The following is a 12595-nucleotide window of genomic DNA, read 5'->3' as shown; positions in this document are numbered from 1 at the left end:
TTCCCGTCAGAAATACTGCCACGGGGCATACACGTGGTCGGAATTCCCAGCCAAAAGCTCTCATCGCAGTTTTTCCAATGGGAAAACCGGTCGTGTGTATGAGGCAATATAGGTATTGCTAACTTTAACAAGCATTTTTTATGCCCCTTGTCTTTAGAGCAGCTTTTTCCTTCTTACCCCAGAGGGACCCTTGAAATAATTTTCAGGTCCAAGTCCTTGTCCTTAGAGCCGACTTTACCTTCTTACCCCAGAGGAACACTTGAAATAACTTTTCAGTTCTCAGTCCTTAGAGCAGCCTTTACCTTCTTACCCCATAGAAACCGTTGAAATAAATTTTAAGGTCTCAGTCCTTGTCCTTAGAGCAGCCTTTACCTTCTTACCCCAGAGAAACCCTTGAAATAAATGTTCAGGTCTCAGTCCTTGTCCTTAGAGCCGACTTTGCCTTCTTACCACAGAGGAAACCTTGAAATAATTTTCAGATGTCAGTCTTGCCTTTAGAGCAGCCTCTACCTTCTTACGCCATAGGAACCCTTGAAATTATTTTTCTGGTCTCAGTCTTTGTCCTTAGAGCAGCCTTTACCTTCTTACCCCAGAGGGACCCTTCAAATAATTTTCAGGTCAACTTCTGAAGATTAGTCGATCAGGGGTCATTGGGAAGAGACCCCTTATGTTTATTTGGTTCCGTGGGAAGAACGCCCCATTTACTGCGGTGGCCAGATTGCCACCTATGCAGTCGTGTTGCTGGATTTGCCAAGTAACATTGGACCCAGATCAATGCAGGCACCATCAGATAGGAGATCAGTTTTCCACGGCTCAAGAAACTCCTAACCACCTCTGGAGGAACCATGGCTGAAAATGGCTGTCTTAGGCCTCGTACACACGATAGGTTAAACAGAGGACAACGGTCTGATGGACCGTTTTCATCGGTCAAAACCGATCGTGTGTGGGCCCCATAGGTTATTTAACCATCGGTTAAAAAAAGCCAACTTGCTTTAAATTTAACCGATGGATTCCTAACCGATAGGTCAAAACCGATCGTTAGTAGGCACGACCATCGGTTAAAAATCCATGCATGCTCAGAATCAAGTCGACGCATGCTTGGAAGCATTGAACTTCATTTTTTTCAGCACGTCGTTGCGTTTTACGTCACCGCGTTCTGACACGATTGGTTATTTAACCGATGGTGTGTAGGCGCGATGGACCATCAGTCAGCTTCATCGGTTAACCGATGACAACGGTCCTTCAGACCGTTCTCATCGGATGGACTGATAGTGTGTATGCGGCATTAGGGGCATGACAATACTTTTATTAATGGTAAATATTCTAGAACCATAAGGTGGTTAAACTATTAATTAACGCTTGGATTTTTTTGTTTTACGTGTACAAAGGTGATTTTTGGGACTGTATCCAATACAGGAGCCTTCCTTTGACTCTGATGCTGCTTCTCTATCTATTCTAGACTTGGCATGCAATGCCAGACAAAGCATCACTACATACATTAGAATTCCCAGATCCTTCTCATGCCATATTCCTTCTTAACCTAGCAGGGAATTCTGTAGACCATTTTTTTTTCTTGATAGGAATTTTTGTAAAACATGTCCTCTATAATATACCTTATTTCCTCCTGCTCGGGAAAACAAGTAGAGTAGAAGAATCCTTTTTGAATTGCCACTTTACCTCCGGCACGCTAGAAGACGCTTCTCCGCAGCATACCATGTAATAATGTATATAATTACACTTCATCTGTTTGCCAACATTGAGGGATGTAATTATCGCTTTCTTTCTTCAGAAATTGATTCTCTGCTTGAAATGTACGTTGCAGGATACTGATGCACTCTGTTGCTCACACAGCTGATGGGATTTAATTACCTTTTACCTTTCTTCCTGCTGCATGTCTCATCCTCAGTCTCTCTTGCTTGGGTTATAACACTGGGGCCCAGATTCACAAAGGGCTTACGGAGGCGCAACGCCATGTACGCCGTCGTAAGTCCTGATCTGGGCCGTCGTATCAATGCGACTGATTCTTAGAATCAGTTACGCATACCGTGTTTCCCCGAAAATAAGACACCGTCTTATATTTATTTTTCCTCCAGAAATCACACTATGGCTTATTTTCGGGGGATGTCTTATTTTTTTTACCGGCAAGTATGGTACAACAGTATGGAGCCGACCTTACCGTATTTATGGGGCTGCCGACACCTCTCCGGTCACTTAGAGATACTGTGGAGCAGATAAGAAGGGCTGCACGACTTCTTTACAGCTCCTGAGCTCCGCACCAGTACAGTACGCCTATCACGTCTTGTTTTCCTGCCCGCGCCGCTACGCATACGACACGCCATTGCTACGTCTTATTTTCGGGGGATTCGACACGCCATCGCTACGTCTTATTTTCGGGGGGATGTCTTATATTTCGATCTTGCGTCGAAATCCTGCTAAGGCTTATTTTCGGAGTACGTCTTAGCTAGATACGCGAATTCCCGAACGTACGCACGGTCGACGCAGTGAAGTTACGACGTTTACATAAGGTTTGCGCGGCGTAAGTTTGCCCCTGCTATATGAGGGGCAACCAATGTTAAGTATGGCCGTCGTTGCCGCTTCGAAATTTAAAAATTTACGTCGTTTGCGTAAGTCGTCCGTGAATGTGGCTGGACGCCATTTACGTTCACGTTAAAACCAATGACGTCCTTGCGACGTCATTTAGCGCAATGCACCCTGGGATATCCTTCGGACAACGCATGCGCATTAGGTTCGTCGCGGGAACGCGCCTAATTTAAATGCTATACGCCCCCTACCCGCCTAATTTGAATTAGGCGGGCTTGCGCCGGGGGATTTACGCTACGCCGCCACAACTTTACAGGCAAGTGCTTTGTGAATCAAGCACGTGCCCGTAAAACTTGCGGCGGCGTAACGTAAATGAGATACGTTACGCCACCGCAGAGATGCGGCGATCTACGAGAATCTGCCCCTGGGTCTCAAAATTAGCTGGGCCTCCAGTTTACCACAAACAGGCAAGCACTCCATGGCTTCCAGCTGTGACACACGCATACACTAATGGCAGTAGGTGGTGTATGGGTGAAGCATTCAATCCTGCCAGGCTGATATGGTGTGTATGCCACATTCTAAAGATGTCATAAATGGCACAAGAAAACCTTTACCTCACACAGTGAGTCTCTCATGGGTCACATAAAGAAGGAAGGAAGCACATCTCATGCCCAAAAATAAAATCCGCAGAGGTGATCAAATACCAACAAAAGAAAGCTCTATTTGTGGGAACAAGGATATACATTTTGTCTGGGTACAGTGTCGCACGACCGCGCAATTATCAGTAAAAACTATTCTGTTACTTAAACATTGCACAGCCAGAGGATCACTTATGATAAATTCTTTCTCCTGTCATATGTAACAAGCCGCCAAAGTCTTAGGTCCCGCCTCCTTCTGTAAACACACTTCTTCAAAGAACGCTCCTAATTACAGGGGTATTTCCTCCGCACAGCGGGGTAATTTGTTTGCGTTCCTTCTTTGCACAATGCGCCGTATGCTTTCACTGAAATGACTCCATTCTTCTGAATTGTAAGGTAAACAAGCTGAAAATGGCTTTTTAAATATGCAAGACGTTTGCTCGGTGCGTCACACCATATGCCACTGTCAACATAACTGATAGGGACCCGATGGGGTAGTTATTCCGTCAGGCTTTTAAGAGGATAATTCTGCTTTTTTTGTGAAAATTACAATGGTTTTGCTCTGTGTATTATTGTATTATGTTATTTGATGCAGAAGGTCAAAATGGTGCGATCTTTGTATCGTTGGGTGATCACCACTGAGAAATACTTCGGACTAAAAATGACTGGAATAACGTCATGACCACATTATAACTCCCAGATGGACTCCACCACTTTCTTATAAAGAAAAAGTTTGTTCCATCTCCAAGTCTGTGGAATGTTCATATTGAAAGCAAAAGAGCAATAAGATAGCAGTTATGGGGTAGATTCACGTAGATCGGCGTTTCTTTGTGCGGGCGTAATGTATCCTATTTACGTTACGCCTCCGCAACTTTTAGGCCTCGTACACACGACCGAACATGTCCGCTGAAACTGGTCCGCGGACCAGTTTCCGCGGACATGTTCAGTCGTGTGTAGGGCCGACCGGACAATTTTCCGGCCGACCGGACAGGTTTCCAGCAGACAAATGTTTCTTAGCATGCTCATCGGACATGTCCACTGGCCCGAGAACCCGCGCATGGCGTCGAAGTGATTCGACGTATGCGTGGAAGCATTGAACTTCCGGGTTCGCGCACATCGCCGCATCATCGTCGCCGCCACGTCACCACGTCGTCACCGCGTATTCTGTCCGCGGGGAATTTTGTCTGATGGTGTGTACAGCCATCAGACCAAATGATCCCAGCAGACATGTCCGATGAAAACGGTCCGCGGACCGTTTTCATTGGACATGTCCGCTTGTCTGTACGAGGCCTTACAGGCAAGTGCCGTATTCTTAAAAGAAGTTGCGGCGGCGTAGCGTACATAGGCCGGCGTAAGCCCGCCTAATTCAAATTGTGAAGAGGTGGGCGTGTGTTATGTTAATCAGGCTTGACCCGACGTGATTGACGTCTTTCCCGAACGGCGCATGCGCCGTCCGTGGAATTTCCCAGTGTGCATTGCCCCAAAGTACGCCGCAAGGACGTCATTGGTTTTGACGTGAACGTAAATGATGTCCAGCCCCATTCACAGATGAATTACGCAGACGACGTAAAAAATTCAAAATTCGATGCGGGAACGACAGCCATACTTAACATTGTTACGCCGCACTTACGCCACCATATAGCAGGGGTAACTTTACGCCGGGAAAAGCCTAACGTAAACGGCGTAAATGTACTGCGTCGGCCGGGCGTACGTTCGTGAATTCGCGTATCTAGCTAATTTACATATTTAGACACGTAAATCAGCGTACACGCCCCTAGCGGCCAGCGTAAATATGCAGTTACGATCCGACGGCGTAAGAGACTTACGCCAGTCGGATCTAATGGAAATCTATGCGTAACTGATTCTATGAATCAGGCGCATAGATACGACCGGCCGGACTCAGAGATACGACGGCGTATCAGGAGATACGCCGTCGTATCTCCTCTGAGAATCTGGCCCTATATTTGTAAAAAAAATAAAATAGAAGTGCAGAACGAAAAAATGTATTTAGTTTTGTTGCGAATTTGGTTGAATTGAACTCAATTTGACCAAATTCAGAAACCACTAATCGATTCGAATTCAATTCAAAATCAAAATTAATTCTATTAGAAATATGAATTTTGGAATGCGGTTATATTCTTTCTATTCCGTTATTTTTTATTATTTTTTCTATTCTATTTTATTCTATTTTTTCTATTCTATTCTTTTATTTTACATTATATTCTTTTATTTTCTATTATAAACTATTTGAATTCAAATTTATTCTATTAGACATTTGAATTTTTGAAACACGGTTATATTCTTTCTATTCCATTATTTTCTATTCTATTCTTTTATTTTCTATTCTATTCAAATGTATTCTATTCTAAATTTGAATTTTAGAAGATGGTTATTGTGACAGACTCGGACCCTCTTATGTCTAAAATCATCCTATGTCCACTAGGGGCATAGGATGACTGAGGAATGATATCTTGGACTACCTGAGATGTAGTTATTATGCCATTATTATCCACAATATATTCCAGGATATCTGTAAAGAACTATTTACTGGTTGTTGATTCTGAACTCAGCGGGTTACTTGTAAGGCCTCGTACACACGATAGGTTAAACAGAGGACAACGGTCTGAAGGACCGGTTTCAACGGTCAAAAACGATCGTGGGTGGGCCCCATAGGTTATTTAACCATCAGTTAAAAAAAAGCCAACTTGCGGTTAAAAATCCATACATGCTCAGAATCAAGTTGACGCATGCTTGGAAGCATTGAACTTCGTTTTTTTCAGCACGCCGTTGTGTTTTACGTCACCACGTTCTGACACGATCGTTTTTTTAACCGATGGTGTGTAGGCGCGACGGACCATCAGTCAGCTTTATCGGTTAATCAATGACAACGGTTCATCAGACCGTTCTCATCGGATGGACTGATCGTGTGTATGCGGCTTAAGAGTGACTCATTCATAATGTTAGATGCTAATCTGCCATCTGTCTGTTCTCTGTGCTAATTGACCCTGCTATTGTGTGAAGATGTCCTGTGTTTACACTTATGATAATGTGTATTGTATAGCAGGTAAGCGAGGAGACGTGATGTCTACTCTATCTGAGTCGCCTAGTCTGGGTAAATGATTAGTTAATTAGTTCATGTTAATTTATGTTCTGGTTACCGCCTCTTTAAACTGTATATAAGGTTGCATTCTTGGTTCTATTAAACGCTCCATATTCAACATCACAGAGACTATTTCCTGCGTTCCTGTTAAAGACTTGCTTGGCTGATGTCCCTTCTGGCTCCTGATACCGCTTGCTGTTCTACATGTTCTTTTCTGGTTCTCTGACATTTGGCTTGTCTGAGTATCCGATCCGGTTCCTGAACTCTGGCTATGTTTTGACTACGCTTACTCTGCTCTTTTTATTATTATTATTATTAAACAAGTGTGATTTAACTGAACTTCTGCCTCGGTCTGATTCATGGTTTCTGACAGTTCCCTTGTGAAGTCATAGAGGAACCAAGTGCCTCACACTTTTCTTCTCCTTCTGCACTGCCATTTTGGCTGAGCGCCACCTGCAGTGGGGAGTTCAGACTGTACCTGCCAACACACATTTCAGGAAGAGAAGCCTCCCACTTCTCCAGGGCTTGAACAATTGATGATGATAAAATGCACTAGGGGACCGGTGTTAAGGTGAAGGTGGTGTCTGTCCTTCACCAGATTCATCCTTCCTTCCGCTGCCTGCCTCCTCTGGGAATGGGATTTATAATAACACAGCTTTTGCAGCAGCACAACAAGAAAAGTGACCCCATGCACTTTGGCAAAGCAGTAATTTTATCCTGGTTTAGACAAACTCATCCGTGCCGTGACCAAACACAGGAGATAAACCTTGTGCACACAGACCTGTCAGTTTAGGATCATAAACAAAATGAAAGGGGACCTTCAGATCCATGAATTGTGTTGACTTTTTACTGAACACAACTCTGATAAAATATTGTTCCTGATTTGAGATAGAGCCACATTACAGTACTTCTCCTCCAAAGGGTGGCCCGAGGGGAAATTCTACATCAGATCGAGAGTCTAACCTGGACGGCTAGGCAAGGCAGAAGATATTGACTGTTCCTGTACTAAATTTTATTTGCACTGTACTGGAGAAGAGATCTTCACCCACGGAGTTATTGACCTATTCTCCGACTACTAATGTACAGAACAGGATCAGGCATGCCTGTAAGTGCCAGGGAGGGGGAGCTGGAGTTAGTTCCCAGTAGAGACGTGATATTGTTGATTCACCATCTCATCCAATCACACCATGAGTCACGTCCTGACGTAATTACCCAGCATGTAACTCCTCATGGATGGTTTTTGTTAGATAGGTTAATTAACTTTTTCTACCATGCATAGACAGCAAGGTGGTTGAACAAACTTACATTTCATGGTGTCCCCATACCATTAACAAGCGCAGATATTTCAAATTTAGCTCCAGTATTCTCTGTGCCATATCTGAATACCGTATTTTCTGGCGTATAAGACAACTGGGTGTATAAGACGACCCCCTATTTTTCCAGGAAAAATGTTGGTTTTGGGATATACTCACCATATACGACTACCCCCTTCCTACTACCCCCTTCTTTCTGGAAGCTGAGGGGTAGCCGGAACAACCACTGACAGGAACAACCGCTGACAGAAACAGGCTTTTTTCAAATCTCACTGTGCCATTACATTACATTACATGCCCCCACTGTGCCATTACTTGCCCCCACTGTGCCGGCCAAGACGATTTCCCTACCTTATTTTTTTGCAGATTCTGGCTTCCAGGCTGCGGGCATCCATGATTCAAAAGCCGCGCCTTCTCCTCAGACTGTTCCGTGATAGGCGGAACACAAATTTTCCCAGCAAGGCCTCTGTTCAGTGTTCCGCCTATCACGGATGTCCTCCCGTCCGAGGATGAGAAGGCATCCGTGATTGGCGGAACATTGAACAGAGGCCCTGCTGGCAAAATTTGTGTTCCGCCTATCACGGAACAGTCTGAGGAGGAGGCGCGACTTTTAAATCATGGATGCCCGCAGCCTGACATCGGCGTATAAGACGACCCCCGACTTTGGACGCATTTTTTTGCATCCAAAAGGTCGTCTTATACGCCGGAAAATATGGTAGGTATCCACCAGGAAAGAAATGATGGAGGTGCAGCGGAAGCTTTCCATGTCTGCTCCCAACATGAACTGTGTTGTGAGCATGATGTAGGGCAAGGGAGAGCCTTCAATAGGTAATCCTGTGTAGCAAAGTCTCCGGCCTCCTCCAGTCTAATGAGAACCTTCAGGGCCAAAGATAGCCGACATCCTTCTGTATGTGGTGGGTTTTGAGGCATAGTGGGTGCAAGGTGGATAAAGTTACTGGGCGCCAGACACTTCTTGGATGTAAAAGAGGTTTTATTTCTCTTAACAGTCCTTTTTATATTTTGAGAGGGAAAGAGGGTTAGGGCCAGGACACCCTTAAGCAGTTGCAATTTCAATTGGCAGACTCCAAGACTTCAATTGGAGGACAGCTATACAGGGAAAGGCCCCAGCAAGGTGGCACATCTGCACGTGCAGGATTGCTGTCTCCTATGGCAACAGTCTTTAATAGTTCCTAACACAAATCTTTACAGTCCTCTTTGCTTTACTACAACTTCTACTTGAAGTTCTTCAGACCCTTTCAGCTCCTGGTATCTCACTGGACCCTCTGATTCACTGACTCTGAATCCCTGGGGCTCAAAGCTTTGCGGTGGCATCATCCTCAAGCGTCACCCACGCTTCCCTGCTGGGTCCCTCCAGATACTTCTCAAGCTTCACCCCTGCTGACCGGCGAGGTCCTTGACTTGACTCACAAAGCTGCTCTGCAAGCATGATCTCCGCTGGCTGGGTCCCTGACTTAATCACTGCCTAAAGTTTCCAGATTCTCCACTGTGCCCGTTTGGTGAGAATGCTGCTTCGATACTTGCTTCAGTTTCTCATTGTGGTCCCTGGTAAGGTGGTTGGTCCCTTAGTGGCGACAGCTTTCCCTAAACCTCCGTCCACACCTGGTTCTCCGGTCGGCACAACCGTCACTTATGGTTGGACTGCAAGCAGCAATCCCAACCTTGCGGTGCTCTCTTACTTCTGGATAGGCCCTCACACAGCCTGGCAGCCAGATGCCCCCGGGATAGGCCCAATCTCTGGCCTAGCAGCCTGGGACGTACAATACACATCCACCCAGAGAGCTGTCCGGGTGGCACAGAACACAGATCACTTGACCTCACCCGAATATATAGGTCCTCCCAGCAGGCCAAGGGATTCAAGAAAACCCCTGCCCTTTGGCTTGGATACCCCATATACCCATAACCTATCCTTGGGTTGCCCTTCTCGTATCACCAAGTGCTCGGCCACCTAGTGGTAGAAGAGAAAAGTGCAACAAGGCCAAACCTACTCCCGGCAAGTAAATTTGTGAGGAGCTCCCTGACTAAACCCCAGGGCGCTACACTTGTTAATTTGCATACTGCAGACTGCTCTCCATTAGAAAGTAAGAACCATTCACTTAATAAACTGAAGCTACAATGAATCTGAGCATCATAACCCAAAAACACTACTTAATTATTTTTTTTATATTCAAAGCAAATGTCTCCATGCTTTATTTTGCTGAGAAATCACAATGAAAAACACGTCCTTAGCCTTTCTGGCCGTGGCCATCTTGAAAAAGGGCGGAGGTGCTGAGCCAGGAGTCTAGGGACAGAGGGTCTCACCCAGGGGTCAGAGGTGCCCAATCCAGAAGTTCAGGGACATAGGGTCTCACCCAGTGGTCAAAGTTGACCGAGCCAGAAGTCCAGAGACAGAGGGTCTCACCCAGGGATCAGAGGTTCCCCAGCCAGGAGTCCAGGGACAAAAGGTCTCATCCAGGGGTCAGAGGTACCCCAGCCAGGAGTCCAGGGACAAAAGGTCTCATCCCGTGGGCAGAGGTACCCCAGCCAGTAGCCAGGAGTCAGGTTAGCTCCTGTAGAGGGTCAGGAAACCCCCTATCCAGAGGCCAGGATTGAGCCAAGCAGCAGGGCTCTGCGACTAAAGGCAAAGAGAGCCAAATGAACCAGTAGAGCTGGACAACACAGTCAGAGGAACTGGTAAGAAGAGCAGTGGTGCTGCCAACAAGGGAGCCAGGTAGCTAGGAATTTTTGTTTGACTGTTCATATTGATGTGGAAGAACTCATCTGTGGTCAACTGATGTCTATGTAAACTTTTTGTTTTATTTAATAATTGGGCTGCCATTCCCTAAAATACAGTTTGGAATGGCGCAACTCTCCAATACCACAATGCATAGATCCAGGGCCGTTTGAAGGAATTTGGGGGCCCCAAGCAAAATGGGTTCCTGCTACTGTCAATCACAGCCAATGAGGAAGGAGCAGGGGCGGGGCAGAGCTGTGAGTCAATGGACACACACAGCCAACCATGCCGTGCCCCTATAGCAAATAGTTTGCTATGGGGTCACTTGGCAGGGAGGAGGAGCCAGAAGTGCCAGTGGGGGGGACCAGAGAAGAGGAGGATCTGGGCTGCTCTGTGCAAAATCATTGCACAGAAAAGGTTTATTTAAAAAAAATATATATACCTTTAAAATCATTTTAAATGCCATCAAGGACTGTGTGATCTCTTCCTGACCAGGTACTTTGCGCTGAGGTCCCACCTACACAGTTAAGAGACAATACTCTTTTTCATTAGAAATGAAAACACGCATGTGTTTAGCTTTAATCCTCCAATACCCAGTTGTAGATACTTATTATAATAAATGTGGAAGTTAATAGAGTCACAAAGCAATACGGTAATTACTGTTGATTAAGTCATTAGAATGTGTCATGTCTCAGGCTTTACAGACAGTACACTTGGCATTCAATTTTTGCTTTGATTGGCGACGGTAAGGTGTGATTAAAACAGCCTGCGTCTCTCTCCATGAAAGCAGTCATAGCCTCTTCATTATTTGCCATGCCAAGGGTCAGCGCTTCCCCATTTCCACAAGGAGACCTCTCTACCTTTTATCTCCAGAAAGCAGAGCGCAGCCTTAGTTCTGACATTTTCCTCCTAAGACAATAATTCGGAGAAGGACAATGGATTTACACTCAGAGGCAAGTGACATTTTTTATCTTGTCTGGGATTAGACACAATATGCTTTTTGTTTTTAAAAGAATTAGAAGGTTTAGAGCCTTTTTTTTTCTCTCCTCGCGTTAACAAATCCAGCTTTTCACCCCAGCGGGGCAGAGAGCCAGACTTATAAAACAAAGAAATGAATTTTGAATGGCAATATTCATAGAGGACGTGCTGTGGTTGTGGCGGTATATGGGGGGTGGAGTCTAACACATCGCCTGACACGTAGAATATTTTGAGAAACCTTAGTTGTGGCAGCTCACTATGTCATTTATTGACACGGCTTATTAACCACTTCCCGCCCGGTCAATAGACAATTGACGTCCGGGAAGTGGTTGTGAAATCCTGACTGGACGTCTATTGACGCCCTGCAGGATTTCATGCCGGCGCGCGCCCGTGGGGGGGCGCAGCGCGGTGATCGGTGATGCGGGTGTCAGTCTGACACCCTGCATCTCCGATCTCGGTAAAGATCCTCCGGCGGGGGCTCTTTACCACGTGATCAGCCGTGTCCAATCATGGCTGATCACGATGTAAACAGGAAGAGCCGTTGATGGCTCTTCCTCACTCGCGTCTGACAGACACGAGCAGAGGAGAGCCGATCGGCGGCTCTCCTGACACGCTGATTGTTTATCAGTGCAGCCCCCCCTCGGATGCACACACTGGACCACCAGGGAAGGGGGCAGTAAAAAAAAAAATAAGAGAAAGATGCCAATCAGTGCCCACAAATGGGCACTGACTGGCAACATGGGCACTGGGATAAACAAGTGATGCCCAGCAATGCCCTCAGTGCCACCCCTCAGTGTTCATCAGTGCCACCCCTCAGTGTCCATCAGTGCCACCCATCAGTGTCCATCAGTGCCACCCATCAGTGTCCATCCATGCCCAGTGCCCACCTATCAGTGCCCATCTGTGCCACCCATAAGTACCCATCAGTGTCGCCTATGAGTGCCCATCAGTGTCACCTATGAGTGCCCACCAGTGCCACCTATGAGTGCCCATCAGTGTCACCTATGAGTGCCCACCAGTGCCACCTATGAGTGCCCATCAGTGCCGCATACCAGCGCCGCCTATCAGTGTCCATCAGGGCCCCCTTTCAGTGCCCATCAATGCCGCCTATCAGTGCCGCCATATCAGTGCCAGTAATCGAAGAAGAAAACTTACTTATTCACAAAAAAAAAAAAAAAAACGAAAAAAAAAAACCTTTATTTTTTTCTAAATTTCCGGTCTTTTTTTAGTTGTTTGTACTCCCCCTATTTCCTCCATGAATTCTACGCTCTACCAAAAAATCCTGAAGGAGAAT

The sequence above is a fragment of the Rana temporaria genome, chromosome 12 (genome assembly GCF_905171775.1).
Source record: "Rana temporaria chromosome 12, aRanTem1.1, whole genome shotgun sequence".
Lineage (NCBI taxonomy): Eukaryota > Metazoa > Chordata > Amphibia > Anura > Ranidae > Rana > Rana temporaria.
Note: the sequence above shows the minus strand (reverse complement) of the source record.